The 18,951-nt window shown below is 53.5% G+C and overlaps 1 long non-coding RNA gene across 2 annotated transcripts; it reads right to left on the bottom strand.

Moving 5' to 3' along the window:
- Positions 1-11,505: 11,505 nt before the first annotated feature.
- LOC105734609 (uncharacterized) lies at positions 11,506-18,264 on the bottom strand. 2 transcript variants are annotated; one of them, XR_002477673.2, is made up of 4 exons: positions 17,973-18,264; positions 15,279-15,521; positions 15,017-15,183; positions 11,506-12,209 (listed from the first exon to the last, which is right to left on the bottom strand). It is a non-coding gene; the product is annotated as an uncharacterized LOC105734609 (long non-coding RNA). The 2 variants fall into 2 exon arrangements; XR_001111557.2 differs by lacking the exon at positions 17,973-18,264 and having other exon boundaries at positions 15,279-16,053.
- Between the last annotated feature and the right edge of the window lie 687 nt (positions 18,265-18,951).

Genomic DNA, 18,951 nt, shown 5'->3' on the forward strand with positions numbered 1-18,951 from the left:
CCCCTGTGTTCTTCAGAACTAAGATTTTCAGTGTGGCAGAAAGAAAATAGATGCAATACAGAAGTTTAAAACAAAAACAAAATCAAAAAACAAAAAACCTTGTAGTCCTGAGCTCTGCCAGCTGAAGAAGTCTAGAAATAATTATGAACCCAAGGGTAGCAAAGAAACCAGGGCTTTTTGAAAAAGTGTCTGACTCCAGGTGTGGAAGACAAAATGCACAAAGATGAGCCTGGCATATCTTGTCATTCCAGAATACGGATGCCATCGAGGGTGCTAGGAGCACATCAAAAGGACTCAGAAGTCAACTTTAAGATCCCACCGACCAAAGACAGAGAAAAAACAATGTGACATTCAAAAAAGATCAATTGGTGAGTCCCATTAAATAGATCAGTCTACACACACACACACACACACACACACACACACACACACACACACAGGTAAACCTCGGAGATACTGCAAGTTGACTCCAGACCCCTGCAATAAAGCAGGTATCACGATAAAGCGAGTCACATGACTTTTGGTTTCCCGGTGCACATAAAATTACGTTTACTCTGCACTGTACCCACCAAGTTACAGTAACATAACGTCTAAAGAAACAATGTACATACCTTAATTTTAAAAGCCTTTATTACTAAAAAACAAAAAACGTTAATGACTTCAGCAGTTTGTAATCTTCCTGCTGGCGGAGGTCTTGCCTTGATGACGATGGCTGCTGACTGGTCAGGGTTGTGGTGGCTGAAGGCTGGGGTGGCTGTGGCAATTTCTTAAAATATGACAACAATGAAATTTGCCGCATAGACTAACTCTACCTTTCATGAAAGGGTTCTCTGAGGCACGCAGTGCTGTTTGATGGCATTTTACCCACAGTAGAACTTCCAAACTTGGAGTCAGTCCTCTCAAACTCTGCCACTGCTTTGTCAACTAAGTTTGTGGAATATTTTTAATCCTTTATGTCATTTCAACAATGTTCACGGCGTCTTTCCCAGGACTAGTTTCCATCTGAAGAAACCGTTTTCTTTGTTCATCTGTAAGAAAGACGTCCTCATCCTTTAAAGTTTGATCCTGAGACTGCAGCAGTTTAGTCCCGTCTTCAGGCTTTGCTGCTGCCCCCTCATCTGCAGCTATTCCCTCTGCTGAAGGCTTGAATCCTTCAAAGGCATCCATGGGGACTGGAATCAGTGTCTTCCAAACTCCTGTTAATGTGATATTGTGACCTCTTCTCGTGAATCACGGATGTTCTTAATGGGATCCAGAAGGGTGAATCCTTTCCAGAGGTTGTTAATTTGCTTTGCCCACCTCTATCAAAAAAACCACTATCTACAGGAGCTATAGCCTCATAAAATATGTTTCTTAAATGGTAAGACTTGGAAGTCAAAATTACTCCTTGATCCACGGGCTGCAGAATGGACGTGGTGTCAGCAGGCACGGAGACAGCGTTCACGTCCTTTTGAATCTCCATCCAGGCTCTTGAATGGCCAGGAGGATTGTCAGTGAGAGGTTATATTTTGAAAGAAATTTTTTTGAGCAGTAGGTCTCAATGGTGCACTTTAAGTATTCAGCAAATCGTGCTGTCAACACATGTGCAGTCGCCCAGGCTTTGCCGTTCCACTTACAGAGCACAGGCAGAGCCGATTTAGCATCATTCTTAAAGGCCCTAGGATTTTCAGAATGCTGAATGAGGACTGGCTCCAGCTGAGAGTCCCCGGCTGTGTTGGCCCCTAGCAAGAGGGTCGGCCTCTGCTTGGAAGCTCTGAAGCCAGGCATTGACTTCTCTCCAGTCATGGAAGTCCTGGCCGGCATCTTCTTCCAATAGAAGGGTGTTTCATCTGCGTTAAAAATCTGTTGAGTGCAGCCTCCCTCATCACTTACCTTAACTAGATTTTTCTGGAGAACTTGCTGCAGCCTCTCCATCAGACTTACGGCTTCTGTCCTTAAACCTCATGAACCAACTTCTAACTTCAAACGTTTCTTCTACAGCCTCCTCACCTCTCTCAGTCCACAGAATGAAGACAGCGAGGGCCTTGCCATGCATTTGGCTTTGGCTTAGAGGAATGTTGTGACTGATTTTATCTTCCATCAAAACCGTTGAAACTGATGTATCAACAGTAAGGCTGGTTCTCTTTCTGCTGCTCCTGGAGTCACTGGAGCAGTCCTTCCGATTTCATTCCAGAGCTTTTCCAGGCCATTCACAGCTTGGCTCACCACTTGGTGCCAGAGGCCAAGCTTTCGGCCTCTCTGAGCCTTCACCACGCCTTCCTCACTCCGCGTAATCATTGCTAGCTTTCGATTTAAAGCGAGAGACCTGCAACTGTTCCTTTCACTTGAATCCCAGAGGCCTTTATGGGTTAACCATTGGCCTAATTTCAATGCTGCTGTGTCTCGGGGAAGAGGGAGGCCTGAGGAGAGGGAGGGAGACAGGAACGGCCAGCGGTGGCTTGGTCAGAACACACGCGTATGCTCTAAGTTCGCCGGCGTATAGGGTGCGGCTCGTGGTTCCGTGAAACGACCGCTGTGGGAACGACAAAGGTCGCCGGGCGCAGGCAGCGTGACAGACGCCATCATGAAAACGTGACACGGAGACGGGAAGTGGGCGCCGGCCGGACTTAGCGTTGCTACCAACCTTCAGTTTACAAACGCTGTTACGCCTGCAAAGCACGAACAATGCAGCCCAGCAAAAGCCAGGTGTGCCTGTGCGAAGAAATAAAGCTCGTGAGGCCGGACCTGGCTGGACGCCCCAGGAGGGGACGGAGCCGACCCGCCGTCCTGAGAGGTGGCAAATGAAGGGAGAGCCCTGCGTTCATCCTGCCTTTGCTCCATGACCTGCGCCCGCAGGCGCCCCGGTGGTAGCGAAGGGAAGTGACATTTTATAAAAGCGTGCCAACTAACAGCTAAAGGGAAACGACAGAGTCCGAGTGCCACCACCTTGCAGCCCCTGGGGATGCATGGACCAGGCACTGGGCCTCCTCGGTGATCATGTCAGAGCTGGGGCGACGGCCAGGCGGGAGGCGCCCCCTGGGGACAGTCACCACTGCCTCAAGTCTTGCTAACGAGACTGGACCCAGCTGTCATTTTCCTGGAAACGTGAAGGACCCAGTGCATGGCCCGTGGGGTGGTGGGCGACGCATGCCACCTGGTCCCAGGCGTTGCAGAGAAGCCACAAGGAAGCAGCTTGGGAGGGGGGTCTGTGAGTCAGAGGAGATCCCGGAGGCTCATCAGATGTGAACACTGTAAGGCCGGCTGCCTCACTGGGAGTTAAATGGACACACTTATCTCTCCCCATGCTGGCCTCTCTATGCTGGCTCCCCACACCCACTCCTATCTGGTCTCTCTGTGCAGGCACCACACACCCACTCCTGCATTCCTCACTCGACCCCTTCAAAATTTAAAAAGCCCACCAAAGATTTGTCCAACGGCAGCTTAACATTGACCTCCCCAGCCGGTCAGCCCACCAGTAGTCCCGCCTGGCAACCAATGGCAGCTTGCCCCATCAGCACCTTGACTTTCCCTCACCAATGAAACTGTCTGCTCTTTGTTTCCCTAATAATCAATCAATCCTCCTCACCAATGAAGCTGTCTGCTCTTTGTTTCCCTAAAGACCAATCAATTACCTCCACTCCTTAGAAAACCCCACACCCTAAGAAGCCCAGTGCGACTTCTCTGGCCCCTTCCCGGACCACAGAACCTCGCCCAGGAGCTGAATAAATTGGATTCTCATTTTCTCACACTGGCCTCAGTTTCCTCATTTTAACTCGGCAATATACCTTACAAACACTGGCAAGACAGCTCTGGTGTCTGGGAGCATGTGCTTGGGTGACCCACACCACAGAAGTTCAGGGAGTGGGGACAGTCACTGGCAGGGTAGCCAGGTGTGGTGCGCTGTGCTGAGCGGGGCAGACGGAGGGCTCTTGGGGTAACTGGCCAGGTTCCATCCGGGCCTGGGAGACCGTAATAGGGCGTCTGCCTTGTACTAACTGATTAAACTACACAGTGCCGCTGTGATTTTCTCCCTCTGAGCTTTATTTGGCAATAACTGGGCCTAAGGAACGGATACCACGTCTCACTGTTATGCAGTGTGAGGTGACCCCCCCATTAAGTCAGCAGGGGCGTGGCCCCTCTGTGCCTGGCTCTCTCCTGGGAGCAGGGCTGGCGCTGGGCTGGAGGCTAAGCACCCTGGAGCCCGGAACCTCGGCTCTCCACGCAATGCTGCGCCCACCTGCGCAGCGCCTGACAGCTCTCGTGGAGGCCCTTGCAGGCATCAGTCACTGTCAGGAACATCAGCGCACCTGCAGAGAAGGAGCACCCAGCCTTCCCAAAACCAGCCCACGCCCAGAGTGGGTTTGCAACAACTCTACAGCACTCAACTGATGGGCAGGGACGGGCTCTCTAAATCTGTCCAGACTCCGCAGGCCCTGGGGGTCCATGGGGGCCCGTGGGAGACAGAGGAGGTTGACTTTCACACCCCTGCACAAAGAGCTCACGGGCAGCTGTGTGAGATGCGGTGGAGGGGAACTGAGACCTCCGCTGGCCTCATGAGTGGCCACCAAGGTCTCGAAGGACGGCCGTCCCTTGCAGGAGGGTGTGCAGGGTTATAGGAAAGCAGCATGAAACGAGGGTGAAGCTGCCTTATTATGAAGGTGGAGGAGGACTTTTGAAGATCATTTTCTGGAGGAGGAGAAAAACTCTTTGACATTTACAGTGCGTGTGGGAGGCACGGCCCCCACGTGAGGGGAGGAGGAGGCCTTCACGAGAAACAGCTGAGGCAGAAAGGCAAGGATATGGCAAGAGGGGAAGCTGCTTGCAAAAACGTGCAGATGTAACAGTTCAGGTCGTCCGGGGAGCAGGAAAGAACCCCCGACAGCTGAGTCAGGGTGTGCCCTGTGCCGAGGGACAGGAGTGGCAGGCGAGGCCGGGGGCCCAGCAGCCGGAGCGCAGCGAGAAGGAGGCTCCGCAGGCCCGGCAGGTGCAGCTGGAGCCAGGGCAACCACCAAGCGCACGGGCCAGAAGCTCCCTTGCTGAGTAAGACACAAAGAGATGAACTCGGCGTTAAAAAGGAGACGCAAAGAGCCAGGAGGACAAGCCCGAAGCGTAGGCGCCCCGAGGCCTCGAATGCGGAACGCGGAGCCCAGGCGGGTGGCTGTGGCTCGGGAAGCAGCCTCCTTCTTTCTCTCTGGTGAGACGGGGTCTCGCTCTGTCGCCCAGGCTGGAGTGCGGCGGTGCAAACACAGCTCGCTGCAGCCTCGACCTCTTGGGCTCAAGCGATCCTCTCACCTCAGCCTCCTGAGGAGCTGGGACTACAAGCACACAGCACCACACCTACCGATTTTTTATTTTTTGTAGAGACGAGCTCTCCCTATGCTGCCCAGGCTGGTCTCCAACTCCTGGACTCAAGGAATCTTCCCACCGTGGCTTCCCAAAGTGCTGGGATTACAGCTGTGAGCCGCTGGGCCCACCCTGGAGCAGCCCCTTCTGCCGTATTCACTCAGAACGATGATGTGCACTGGTCTAAGGTCCTTCACATGCATTTTTGCCTCAAAATTCTGTTATTATTGCTCATTGCACATTAAATATAGAAACACATTTATTATATTGCAAAAAACAGGCTATGGTGAATTATTGAGCAAAATGAAATAATAAATATGTCTATTCTCTGTTAACACATTATTAATGGTGGTGATAATTATGATAATCTGTACATAATACCATGTGTCCTCAAAAAGCACTTGAAGACATGTTTTGACCAACTGAAAAATGAATTAAAAACGTAAGCTAGGGTGGGCGAGGTGGCTCATGCCTGTAATCACAGCACTTTGGGAGGCCAAGGCAGTGGATCACCTGAAGTCAGGAGTTCAAGACTAGCCTGGCCAACATGGTGAAACCCCATCTCTACTAAAAACACAAAAATTAGCCGGGCGTGGTGCTGGGCACCTGTAATCCCAGCTACGTGAGAGGCTGAGGCAGGAGAATCACTTGACCCTGGGAGGTTGCAGTGAGCTGAGGTTACACCACTGCACTCCAGCCTGGGCAACAGAGCGAGACTCCATCTTGAAAAAAAGTAAGCTGGGTGTGGTGGCACACAGCTACGGTCCCAGCTACTTAGGAGGCTGAGGCAGGAGGCTCATTGGAGCCTGGGAGTTCGAGGCTGCAACGAGCTAAGATCGTGCCTCTGAACAGCCACTGCCCTCCAGCCCGAGTGACACAGTGAGATGCAGTCTCTTAAAAAAACAGAAAAGCACAGTGAGTGTGAACCCTGATGTGAAACATGGGCTCTGGGCAGTTTTGTGTCCATGCAGGCTATGGGTCCACGCAGGTTCCATGCCCACACAGGCTATGGGTCCACGCAGTTTCCGTGTCCACACAGGCTATGGGTCCACGCAGGTTATGATGTGTCCACGCAGGTTCCGTGTCCACACAGGCTATGGGTCCATGCAGGTTCTGTGTTCACATAGGCTATAGGTCCACACAGGTTTTGTGTCCACGCAAACTCTGTGTCCACACAGGTTATGACATGTCCACACTGCAGGCTATGTGTCCACACAGGTTTCATGTCTGGAGCTCACCTGGACAGGGCCTCATGCACGGGATGGGCGGGGCAGTCATGCCAGAAGGCAGCAGCGTGAGGAGCCTGATCCGTCCCCGCGTTCCCACTTGCAGTGCACCTTCCCAAGCCTGAAGCTCACCGGAGAGATGCATCGAAGACAAGAGGGGACGGAGCACGCGGCCCGGGTGTCTTGCCTGACTCCCCACACTCCTTAAAGATAAATGAGCCCAGTCCTTGCCTTTCCTTGCACATAAGATCACGTGGGATGGGGCTGGGGATGCCACCTCTGACCTGTAGCCAGACGTCGCCTGCACCCACACCTGATGCGATTCTGCACGTTCCGACTCGTCACCAGCCGCACGGAAACGGTGACCCAAAACTCGCACAGGTGCGACCTCACGGAGCTGCGCCTGAGCTGGAGGCCTCGCCCTGCCGCCCTCGGTCTGGCTTCCGAGTGAAACTAGCTCGTGCTTTTCTTTAGCCAACAGATCCCGAAGCTGCCCTTAGCCGTCTCGGGGCCCAGGGCTGCAGTGCGTCTGGGGACTGAAGAAGGTGGTCCCAGAGTCTGGGCAGCAGGAAGGTGGCGGGAGGAGCAGGAGGGGGGCTGGCCGGGCCGATGCAGCTTCGGGGGTGGGGGTGGCCTGAGTGGAGGGACATTCGGGGACACGCTTGTGCCCTCACCGCAGCATTCGTTCATTCCTTCACTCACAGCCATCTGCTGGGTGGCAACTGTGCCAGGGCCGTGTGAGCCACAGAGATGCAACAGCAAACCCAACACACAAATCCGGGCCCCTAAAAGCTGACAGACATCCCAGGGGATGCGTCAGGCCAAGAACAGACGGAAAACATTGTGTGGGTCAGAAATGAGCTCTGCAGAAATCTCTGTGTCTGCAGCCCACTCCCCTCTGTGACTGATGGGGGCTCTGCCAAGTGGTGCCTGTGAACAAAACCCTAAAGGGGTGAAGGAGGTGGGTCGCGTCTGGGAAGCGATTTGCTCGGTCCGAGGAGAGGGTTTTCCAACCTGGCTGCGCCGGTTTGCAGTCTCAGCAGCGCGCAGGACAGCTGCGTCTGGAGTCGGCATTCCTTCCCAGGCTTGGTCTTGTCAGGCCTCTCACTGTTTGCTGGTCTATTTGGGTGGCAGTTTTACATGTTCACATGATGACTGACAGTGGAAGGTCCCTCTCACGGTGGCGACGGCTGCTGACTCCTCCTCGGCTGCTCACGTCGTTTGCATATTTTTATATTGGGTTGTTTGGGGTTTTCTTTCCTTTTTTTCTTTTTTGAGACAGAGTCTCCCTCTTGTCACCCAGGCTGGAGTGCAATGGTGCGATCTCAGCTCACTGCAACCTCTGCCTCCCGGGTTCAAGTGATTCCCCTGCCTCAGCCTCTGGAGTAGCTGAAACTACAGGCGTGAGCCACCACACCTGGCCTGTTTGGGGTTTTCTTATACTTTAAGTAATGTGCTTTAAAAAATCCTAGATAGTGGCTGGGCACAGTGGTTCACACCTGTAATCCCAGCACTTTGGGAGGCTTAGGCAGGAGGATTGCTTGAGCCCAGGAGTTCGAGGCCAGCCTGGGCAGCATGGCATTCTGGCAGCATGGCGTTCGGGCAGCATGGCGTTCTGGCAGCGTGGCGTTCTGGCAGCATGGCGATCGGGCAGCATGGCGTTTGGGCAGCATGGCATTTGGGCAGCATGGCGTTCTGGCAGCATGGCATTTGGGCAGCATGGCGTTCTGGCAGCATGGCATTTGGGCAGCATGGCGTTCTGGCAGCATGGCGTTCTGGCAGCATGGCGATCGGGCAGCATGGCGTTCGGGCAGCATGGCGTTCGGGCAGCATGGCATTCGGGCAGCATGGCGTTCTGGCAGCATGGCATTTGGGCAGCATGGCGTTCTGGCACACATCCATGGTCCATGCTCTGCAGGTTTAGGCTCGAGGATCATTTGAGCCCAGGAGTTCATGGCTGCAGTGACCTCTGTTTGCACCACTGCCCTCCAGCCTGAGGGACAGAGTGAGACCCTGTTTCAAAAAAAACCCTGGATAGTGATCATTTGTTTGATATGTACGTTACAAATATCTTCCTCGGTGAGTGGCCTGTATGTTGCGTGATGGTTTTTAGTGATTAGAATTGGTAAATTCTAACACAGTCGCTCGCTACGTTCTGAACCTCTGTGTTCCTCCACGACTCACATGTTGAACACTAACCTCTAACGTGTTGGTATGAAGAGGCTGGGCTTTGGGAGGTGATTAGGTCACGAGGGCTCTGCCCTTATAAATGGGATTCACGTCCTTACAGAAGAGGCATGAAAGCTTCAGAGCTGGCAACTTCCAGCTGTGCCCTCATGTGGGTGAAGAGCAAAGGGGCCCCTTCTTGTGTGGGAGCAGCTCGGACCATACCAGCGGGACGGTCGCAGGAGCAGGGCCTGGGCCACACCCGCTGTCTGACCTGCCTGTGCTTCTCCTCCCCTCCTGGAGCTCCCAACCTAAGCAGGAAGCGAGCAAACAGCAGTGGGCCCGCCTGGCGGGGAAGGCTTTCTGGAGGAGGCGGGGACCCCAGGAGGCAGGAGCAGCCTCTGGGTCACGGGAGGGCAGGGCCAGAGGTGGCAGGAGGCATAGCTGTGAGCTGGGGTCTGGAGGCCCTAACGAGTCTGTGGAGGGCCCTGGGATGGGTGATCGGATGCTGTGTTATCAGGAGGAAGGTTTCGGGGAGACTGGCAGTGGGGGGCCACTTGTCAGAGACGTGTATGGAAGTGGGTGAGACTCAGGAGATCCTGGAGCAGGGACCAGGGAAGAGGGGCCGAGGTGGAGAAAGGAACAAGGTGGGCATCCAGGAGAGCCCCGCTCCCCATCTCCTGGGGTCCCCATGCCCACATCCCTGGCACTGCCAGCTCCTCCCCAGGCTGTTGGTACCCTGCATGCCCCGAGAGTCCTGCAGCTGCTCCTGTAACTGCTGCAGAGTGGGTGACGGGAGGGAGTTGATGGCAGCCCCCAACCCAAGCGCCCCCAGCTGATGAGCACCCCAGAGGTGTCTCTGACCTGGGCCAGGAGCCCTGGCTTTCCCAGAACACCATAAGCCAAGCCGCTGGTGGACGCAAAGGTCGGGCTGATTAATACTTCAGTGAAATGCCACAGGGACCACCCAACACGCGGATCCCCTGTCTGCAGCTATGAGCAGCTTACTGATCAGCCTGGGAGCCAGGCTGACACTGGAGACGTGTGCCCCAAGGCAGCCAGGTCTGGGGTCTCAGACAGCTGGTGGGGGCCCCAGAGTCCTAGCCTGGACCCAGGAGAACTGAGGTGGAGCCCCTGGGGAGCTCCCCGGTCCATGTCCATTCTGGAACCTGGGTTCCCAGGACACAGCTCAGCTGGAGATGGGGCTGGAGGTGGGAGGAGCTTTGCACCCGAGCACCTGGTCTTGACTGCAGGAGGGGTCTCGCCTCAGCCCCAACTCTCTGTCACGCTCAGGAAGGGAGACACCTGGATGGAATGCAGGAGGCACCGTGGCCGGTGGCCACAAGACATGAAGGTGGCAGGTGGCGTAGTGGCCAGGCGCTGGGTGCATGGCCACCTTCAGCTTAAGTTCAAAAGCAGATGGGTGTGAGGGGGCCAGGAAACATCTGCTCAGATGCCTGCCCTGCCTGGGGATGCAGGAGTCCCCTTGACACTCCGAGAGGAGACAGACGGGGCAGGTGCACGCACACACACCCCTGCACGTGTGCACACACTTTTGCTCACGTACACATCCATCTGCACATGTACACATGCATGCAAAATCCACCCATGAGTGCATACATGTGTACACACACAAGTGCACACACCCAGAATAAATCCACACGGGCCTGTGAAAAGATCCACCATCACAAAGGGCAGAGGGCAAGCCCGCCGACAGGAAGACGAAACAGCCTGCAAGAAGGTTTTATTGCAGACGTTTTCTCACAATTTTTTGAAGTGTCTGCTTTATGCTTTCATTACAAGTCAAGAATAAGTGTGCTCAAGGAAAAAGAGGGCAAGTAAGAGGTCTCAGTAGAACAAGATTTTCAGAAGGAGAGAAGCTGCCTGAAAATCAGATAGAAATAAACAGGTTGATGGAGAGGGGAAGAGGGACAGAGGACCCCGCACCCGACAGTGAGCTGGAGGAATGAGAACTTGCATTAGCCCCGGAGCGGAGAAGCTCGCCTGCTTCCGACAGGGACAGCAGAGAGGGGACCTGAGGTCAGAGACACTGTGACAGGCGTCTTGGAAGTGAAAAAACTTAGGGTGAGTTTTGAAATAAATTCAACAGGTCATTGGTTGAAATAATTGTATTTGGTTACCTTAGTTACCTATCAAAAAAAATTCTTAAAAATTACATAGTAGCAAAGAATTATAAATGAAATAATGTGCGACATCTGAAAGAAAGGAGCAGTCTTCCAGGGAAACGCGGTTTTCCAAAAATTGTCTCAAAGAGAAACCTGGACACTTGAAGAGGTGAATAACCACTAAATGAACGAAAGCCTTTTGCCAAGGAATTCCTTCCACACGTGGTGCCCGAACAATGCAACTTACTTATTTCAAACTTCCAAGGAACAGAGTTCCGATGCCATATAAATTGAACATTCATAGAAATACCTGGAGAGCTTCCCAATTAACTTTATGAACCTAGTATAACCTTGATATTAAAACTTGGCAAAGATAGTATCTTAAGACAAATTATAATACAATCTCAATTATGAATGTGGATATAAAAATTCCAAATAAATTCTTAAAAGTAAATTCAGTTACCATTTTAAATAAAGAATACATCAAATTCACAGAATTTATTCCTTGACCACAAGGATAAATTAATATTATAAAATCTAATGATGTAATCATATCAATAGGTCAAATGAGAAATATGATAATTTGATTATCCATAGATACCAAAAGGGCATTTGATAATATTTCATATCCATTAACCTTAATTTTAATCAAAGCCATAATTAATTTTAAAAGTCAAACTGTTTGGCAAGGCTTATGACCAAACGCTGTAGTCCCTTACTGTAAAGTTTGTTCTTGCCAAGTTTAAAAGGAAGAAACTGAGGCCAACACAAGAAGATCCAATATGAAGGGTTTATTCAGGCTCCCAGGCGAGCTTCTGCAGTCCGACAGGAGGGGCCGGAGAAGTCGCGCGGACTCCTCTCAGACGTGGGGTTTTATAGGGAGTGAAGGAGCTCGATTGGTTGTGGGAGAGCAGGACTGCTATTGGGTAAGGTTACAAGCCTTTGTTTGCATACAGGACTTGGCTGCTATTGGTTAGAATTACTCGGCTGCTATTGGCTAGAAAGACTCGGCTGCTATTGGCTAGAATCACAAGACCCCGCTTGTATACTGCGTTCTTTAAGGGAAGGCCATGCTGTGCGAGAAAGGGAGAAGGGAACGTGCCCGAGCATGTCCGAGCTTTCGGAAAAAAGAGGGGGGCGGGGTGTGCATCCGAGCTCCCGGTGAGGCAGCCGGCCTTACACTTACCTAATCTGTCTTACTTCTAGAAAGTTCTTCCCCTTCAGAGGCCACCCCTTTTAGCTCTTTTTAGAAATGTTTTCAGGTATTTGCCGATACATTTCTAAATAACACACCCACCTTGTCGTTGCTTGGTTTTTACTTTTCCTCTGCCGCCACGCAGACCCATGAACTTCTTTTCTTCCTATTTTTCTGTGGGATAAATCACAATTTTTTATTAAATCAAAGTCAGTGTTTGTGTTAGGTAAATATCACTCAGACCTGGGCTACGACACAATTTGATTACATTTCCTTTGTTGTATAACTATAGTTTCCTGATGTTAATATTGCCTTCTTTTTTTTTTTTTCTTTTTTTCTTTGAGACGGGGTCTCTCTCTGCTGTCCAGGCTGGAGTGCAGTGGCATGAACACGGCTCACTGCAGCCTCCACCTCCTAAGCTCAAGCAATCCTCCCACCTCAGCCTCCTATGTAGCTGGGACCACAGGCATGCGCTATCATGCCCGGCTAATTTTTGCATTTTTTGTAGAGATGGGATTTATCTGTATTGCCCAGGCTGGTCTCAAACTCCTAAGCTCAAGCAATCCTCCCACCTCGGCCTCCCAAAGTGCTGGGAGTACGGGCATGAGCTACAGTGCCTGGCCACCTTGTTTGTCATTAGCTTGATTTTTTTCTTGTGGTTTGCAGAGCTTCCTGAATTCATGAATTTATTCTTGAGTTCTAGGCCACGGTGTCTTTGCACATCGCTTCTGCCCCATTTGCTCGCTCCTCTCCTTCTGGGACTCCAGTGATGAGAGCACTGGAGCTTTGGAGTGTGGGCCACACATCTCACGGGTTTCTCTGGTTTTACTCTTAACTGTTTTTACAAGAACTTTGGAGTGTGGGCCACACGTCTCACGGGTTTCTCTGGTTTTACTCTTAACTGTTTTTACAAGAACTTTGGAGTGTGGGCCACACGTCTCACGGGTTTCTCTGGTTTTCCTCTTAACTGTTTTTACGATCTCTGTGCTGTAGTTTGAATGTTTCCTATTAATCCATTTTCCGGTTTACCGATCTGGCGTTCAGCTGTGCTCAGCTGCTGTGAAAGCCATCAATGGAAGTGCCAATTTCACATACTGAATGTTACAGTTACGGCATGTACATTTGATTTCTTAATAATATAAATTATTTTTTCAGATTTCAGTTCTTTGCTGAAGTTTTTCATCTTTTTATTTAGCTTATTCCGTCCCTCCGCAGTTTCTATGATACTGATATGATTTGGGTCTCTCTCCACCCAAATCTCATCTCCAATTGTAATCCCCACGTGTCCAAGCAGGGACCTGCTGGGAGGCGACTGGATCATGGAGGCAGCTTCCCCCGCACTGTTCTCATGAGAGTGAGTGTGTTCTCACAAGGTTTGATGGTTTAAAAGTGTCTGGCAGTCCCCCTACCCTTGCTCTCTCTCTCTCTCTCCTGCCAACATGTAAGATGAGCCTGCCTCCCCTTTGCCTTCCACCATTCCACCATGATTGTAAGTTCCCCGAGGCCTCTCAAGCCATGTGGAACTGTGAGTCAATCAAACCTCTTTTCTTTATAAATAACTCATTCTCAGGTAGTTCTTTTTTTTTTTTTTTTAATTGAAACAGAGTCTTGCTCTGTTGCCCAGGTTGGAATGCAGTGTTGCGATCTCAGGTCACTGCAATCTCCACCTCCTAGGGTTCAAGCGATTCTCCTGCCTCAGCCTCCAGAGCAGCTGGGACTACAGGCATGCACTGCCACACTTGGCTAATTTTTGTGTTTTTACTAGAGATGGGGTTTCGCCATGTTGGCCAGGCTGGTCTCAAACTCCTGACCTCAAGTGACCCACCCACCTCAGCCTCCCAAAGTGCTGGGATTACAGGAGTGAGCCACCTCGCCCAGCCCCTCTGGTAGTTCTTTACAGCAGTAGTGCGGAAACAAACCGATACAGATATATTCACCGTAGTTAATTTAGAGTCCTCGTCTGCTAACTGTAATGTCTGGATCACTGCAGGGTCTACTTCTATTGTCTATTTTTTCCTCCTAGGTACTGGTCATATTTTCTTGCCTCTTTCCATGTCTGAACGTTGTTTATTATGTGCTTAACATTGTGTATAAAAGAGCCGGTGAGACCCAGGTGATCGCGTCTGTACCTACGAGGGTCTCTTTTCCTCTTAGGGCAGAGAGAGCACAGCCTCACCATGTCCCTCCACCCAGGGGTTGTGCTGGGAGGGGCAGCTTGCAGTTTTAGTGAGACTCAGTCTACCCACACTTGGGTGTGGCTTTGTCTGCCTGGCAGGCCTCAGTCTCCCTCAGGTCTGCGCGAGGCCCTGCTCTGCCGTTTGGAGGCTCCGGCTGAGCTCTCCAGCCTCCTGCGTCTCTCAGCTTTGTAATCAGGTGAATGATTTGACAGAGATGGAGAGGATGTGCTTGAGGAACTCTGTCCCCAGGGCTGGGAGGGCCGGAGAGTCCACCCTGCCTTAGGACGCAGCCCGGCTCCCACCTCCCAGCCTCTCCTGTGGGAGGGGCACGCATGCCCCGCAGAAGAGCCAGAGGTCTGTTTGAGCCCCTCCAGTTTCCCGTCTGGCCTTTAGCCCCGTGACAAGCACCAAACATTTTGCCGTTTCTCTTTGTCTATAAGTGGCCTCTTGTCTGGGCCAAACTGGTGGCCAGCCCGCAGGCGGACAGGAAACACCCGGAATGTCTGGGACACTCGGCTCACTTTGGGGTGTCCGTCCCTCGTCTGGTTGCCTCTGTAGCTCTCCCATGCCCTTAGAGACAGGACTCTTGCACGCCCCTGGCTGCTGCCACCCACGCGGAAGCCAACCTGTCCGAGAGCTTGGCGTCCCATCTTATCGCTAACCAGCCTCTGAACCTCTCACCACATCACTCCTCCCTCAGTGCGGCCTCCTCCCCTCTGTGGTTTCATAAGCGTCTGTGCCACACGACATGCCCACTTGCTGATAGTTCAGCGCGGCAAAGAATCTGGTTTAAAATCGTTTTACCCCAGAACTTTGAAGACACCGTCCTGTGATTTCCGGCTTCAGCTGTTGCTGGTGAGGAGCTCAGCGCTGACTTTGTGTGCCGGGGGCGTTCCGGGATCCTGTCTCCATGCGGTGCCAGGGGACTCCCTTGCCCTCTGCCTCCTGATTAGGTTTGGCAAAGGGAGGAACTGGCAGGAGGTGGAGGTGGGAGAAGAGCGAGTGAGGTCAGGTCCTTTCTTTCCTGATCCCCTGCCAGGCTGCTCTGGGTGGGCTTAGCTCTTACCCAAGGTTGCTGCCTGTGTGGGGGTCTCTCAGCAACAGCTTGCCTGGCAGGGTTCCTGTTCGGAGGGTCCCAGCTCTACGCTCCCGGTTCTGGGAAGGGGCTCAGTCTTCCAAGTTTCCTTTAAGCCGTGCACACACCTTCCAGGGGCCCTTCTGTTAGGCAGCACTGAACGCAGGAAACCACAGGGACCCTGGCGGCCGCAGGGTGAAACGCGGTGAGTGTCCCGGGAAGCTGCTTCGTTATCTGGAGAAAAAATAAAGCGACATTCCTAGCCAAGTGTCCACATAAACCCATTCCAGATGGGCTAGAGGATAAATAAAAAAGCAAATCATTCTATAATTAAAAGCACATACATCTGTAAGTATTGCACCAATTTTGAATTTGAAAAGAGCTTTCTAAGCATAAACCAAAGAGTCTTCATCAAGGGAAGATATGGACAGATTTGAGTGCATAGAATTTTAACATTTTTATTTATAAAAAGACCTTGAATTAATTAAATTCAAGTGACAAACAGGAAAACGTATTTGCTACAGAAGAACACCGCAATAAAAAAGACAAATATCCCAGTGAAAACTGGAGAAAGACCAGGATAAGACGCTTTAAATGAAATAAATCAAATGTCCAAAGTAGACATGCTTAACATCTCTAGTCATCAGATAAATTAAATTAAAACTAGGTACAATTTATCCTGGATCAAATTCCCTCTGCCCTGGGTCCAATCTGGGGGCCCTCACAGTTCCACCTTTGAGGCTGCCCCTCCTGTGCTGTGAACCACTTTGTTGACTTCAGACAGTGCCCTGAGATTTTCCTTCCAGTACCCAAAAGGCCATTAACATATTTTCCTAAACAAATAAGCAGTTTCCCCTGGAGACAAAACTCCCTGGGACTTGGCAGCCCGCCAGAGCGCAGAGCCCGCGCTGAAAGTCAGAACCCAGAAAGCGAAGCTCGCCCCACGCTGCAGCCTCGCCCACGCTGCAGGCTGGCATCCAGGCTGCGGAAAGTTGAGGTCACCTTGCCAAGCCCCTGCTCTTCCCCTCCAGCCCCCCTGCCTGCCCCAAACTGCCCCTGGCTTGGCCTCTGGGACCCGCAGAGGTCCCCACCTGTGCTTGCCTGAGGACTTAGTCATATCTTATGCTAACTCCCCTCCTGGGCCAGGCCCCTCCCAGCCCGCCCAGCCTGTGGCTGGACACCTGCCGCTGCCCCGGCCCTCCTGGCTGCGCCCTGATTCATCCTCAGTGGGGCAGCCCTGGTCACCCATCCTACCTTCCACGGGTTTATTGTCCCCTGGTGACCCGGGGCAGGCTCCACCGGGCAAGGAGGATCCTAAGCTGACAGGACCAGTGTGCAGCGGACAGGGCCGACGTGCTGGGGACGGGCTGGAAGGGCCAGGATGCTTGCCACTGGGCCTCCCGCTCTGGGTTTCGGGGTGAGGTGCTGGTTTTCTTCTATTTTATAAATGTTCTACAGTTTTATTATTAAACAAGTCAGGGGCCATTATTTTCAGGGAAACAAGCATCAAGTGAACCCACCATTCTCCTCTTGGTGAAGGAGGGGCCAGAGCCTGAACTGAGGCAGATGGTGGAGGGGACTCTGTGGCCCTTGGGACCTGCTGACCACTGGGCAGGGGGCAGGAGCTGTGACAACCACGGCCACAGGGCGCAAACATCAGCCCAGCAGTGTCCCGTGGCCCAGGGAAAGGAGCCAGTGCTCCCAGAGCTTCCTGAGACCAGGGTGGGTGGGAGACAGCCCCCAACCCTCAGCACCCCCACCATCATCCAGGAGGCAGGAAGAAGTGCCCACAGGGGCGAGGGACCGTGTGAGGGTCCACAGGCCCAAGAGGCCCTGGAAGAGACTCGGAGAGCTGCTGCGGCCCCCTCAGAACAGCCAGCCTGTCTCCACTCCTGGGTGCCGCTAGACCCCTGCCTCCCCTCCCCTCCCCTCCCTCCCCTCCCTCCCCTCCCTCCCATCTCCTCCCTGTCACATCTCCTCCCTCCCCTCCTTTTCCATCTTCTTCCCCTTCCCTCCCTCGTCCCTCCCTTTCTCCCTCCCTCCCTCCACCCTCCCTTCTTCCCTCTCTCCCTCTGCTCCCTCTCTCTCTCCCTTTTTTTCCATCCTTTCATTTCAATGTTGGGGATGAATGGGCATGAAGACCCTCAGTCTCCCCTTGTCCGGGGAGTGGAAGTGGAATGAGTCCTCTCGGCACTGTCCCAGCAGGGCTCTGACCACCCCAGGGTGGCACCCTGTCCCTCACCTCCCCAAAAGCCTGTGTCCCCAGCACCTCCCAGGGCCCGTTAACCCCTCTCCCACCCTGGGACCTGGCTTCACCCTCTCTGCCTGGAGCTGGCCTGGGGGCCACACAGCTCTGTGCTCAGCAGTGCCCCCTCCTCCTTCACCTTGAGCCAGAGACAGGTGTCCCCCACCCACCCCGCCCTTATGCCCGTGCACCTGTGTTGAACCTGCGGCTGGCCCTGGGAGGGGGTATCCTTCCTGGTGAGGAGGTGGGGGGCTGCAGGCCAGAGGCAGCCGGCGTCAGAGGGGGTATCCTCCCTGGTGAGGAGGTGGGGGGTGCAGGCCAGAGGCAGCCGGTGTCCCGCCCTCCTCCTGCCCCAGGCAGAGGCCTGGGCAGGTGGCCTTGGCAGGCGTCTTCCCGGGCCTTTGGGAGCCGAGGTAATGAGCTGTTTCGTAAGCGCTTACCTTTCCTCTCTGGGCGGCTCTGAGGGCTTTTCGATTTAATTGCCAGTGTATTTCCAGAAGCAGAATCTGGGGCGCTGCAGTGAGAGCAGCTTGGGTGGGGGCGGGGGTCTGCAGGTGGGGCGGAGGCTTCTCCACACCTGGGAGGGTGGCCTGGGCCCAGGCAGAAGCTGGCCTTGACTGGATGCTGGACATGGGCTAGGCAGTGGGCTGAGCCCGGGCCAGGCACCCCCTCCTCGAGTCAGATGCCCTCTGCTGAGGGTCCCTCCCCAACAGAGCATCACTAGGGGCCCCTCCTCCCCTGCTCAGCCCACACCCACCGCTGGTCAGTCAGCATTCTTGCTGTTCTTTCATCAGGCAAATGGCTGAATGCTGGGCACAGGCATGGTCACAGCTGGTGACCCGGGGCCTCCTCTTTCAAACTGTCACCCGATGTCACCTGTGTGGGCCCAGGCCTGTCTCTGCCTAAAGGGCCCCCAGCTCAGTGGTGGCATATGGCCCTGGCCAGCTGGGAGCACTGTGGTGGCTGGAGGGGCGGGGGTCTTTCTGTCCAGCACCAGGGCCTCACGGGGCTGCCTCTCCCTGGCTTCAGCGTCCCCAAGAGCAACAGGAAGGGCAGCTCAGGGGAGGCCGCCCAGCTTCTCACAGCCCGTGCTGGGCCTGCCGTTCACCTCTAGAGCCAGCTGAGGTGGGGAGGGCAGCAGGACCTCCAGCTCCAGGCTGACGGCTCCTGTGGGAAACCGAGACTTGGTCTTCCTGGCGCCTCGTCTCTCCCTGTTGGGAGAGGGGCCCTTTCCCGTGGAGCCCGACCCAAGGCCAAGGTCCCACTGGCTTTCCTGTTCCCTGGCCGCACAGGGTGGGCCCTGGTCCTGGCCTGGCTTGGGGCAGGGGTCCGGTCCACAACGGCACTCAGGGAAGGGCTCCCGCTCCTGGGTCTCCAGTCCTGGGGGCCAGTCTTTCTGGGACCTTCTCTGCAGTCCTG

The sequence above is a fragment of the Aotus nancymaae genome, unplaced genomic scaffold (assembly GCF_030222135.1).
Source record: "Aotus nancymaae isolate 86718 unplaced genomic scaffold, 86718_ANA_hifiasm-v0.15.2.pri h1tg000193l, whole genome shotgun sequence".
NCBI classification, from domain to species: domain Eukaryota; kingdom Metazoa; phylum Chordata; class Mammalia; order Primates; family Aotidae; genus Aotus; species Aotus nancymaae.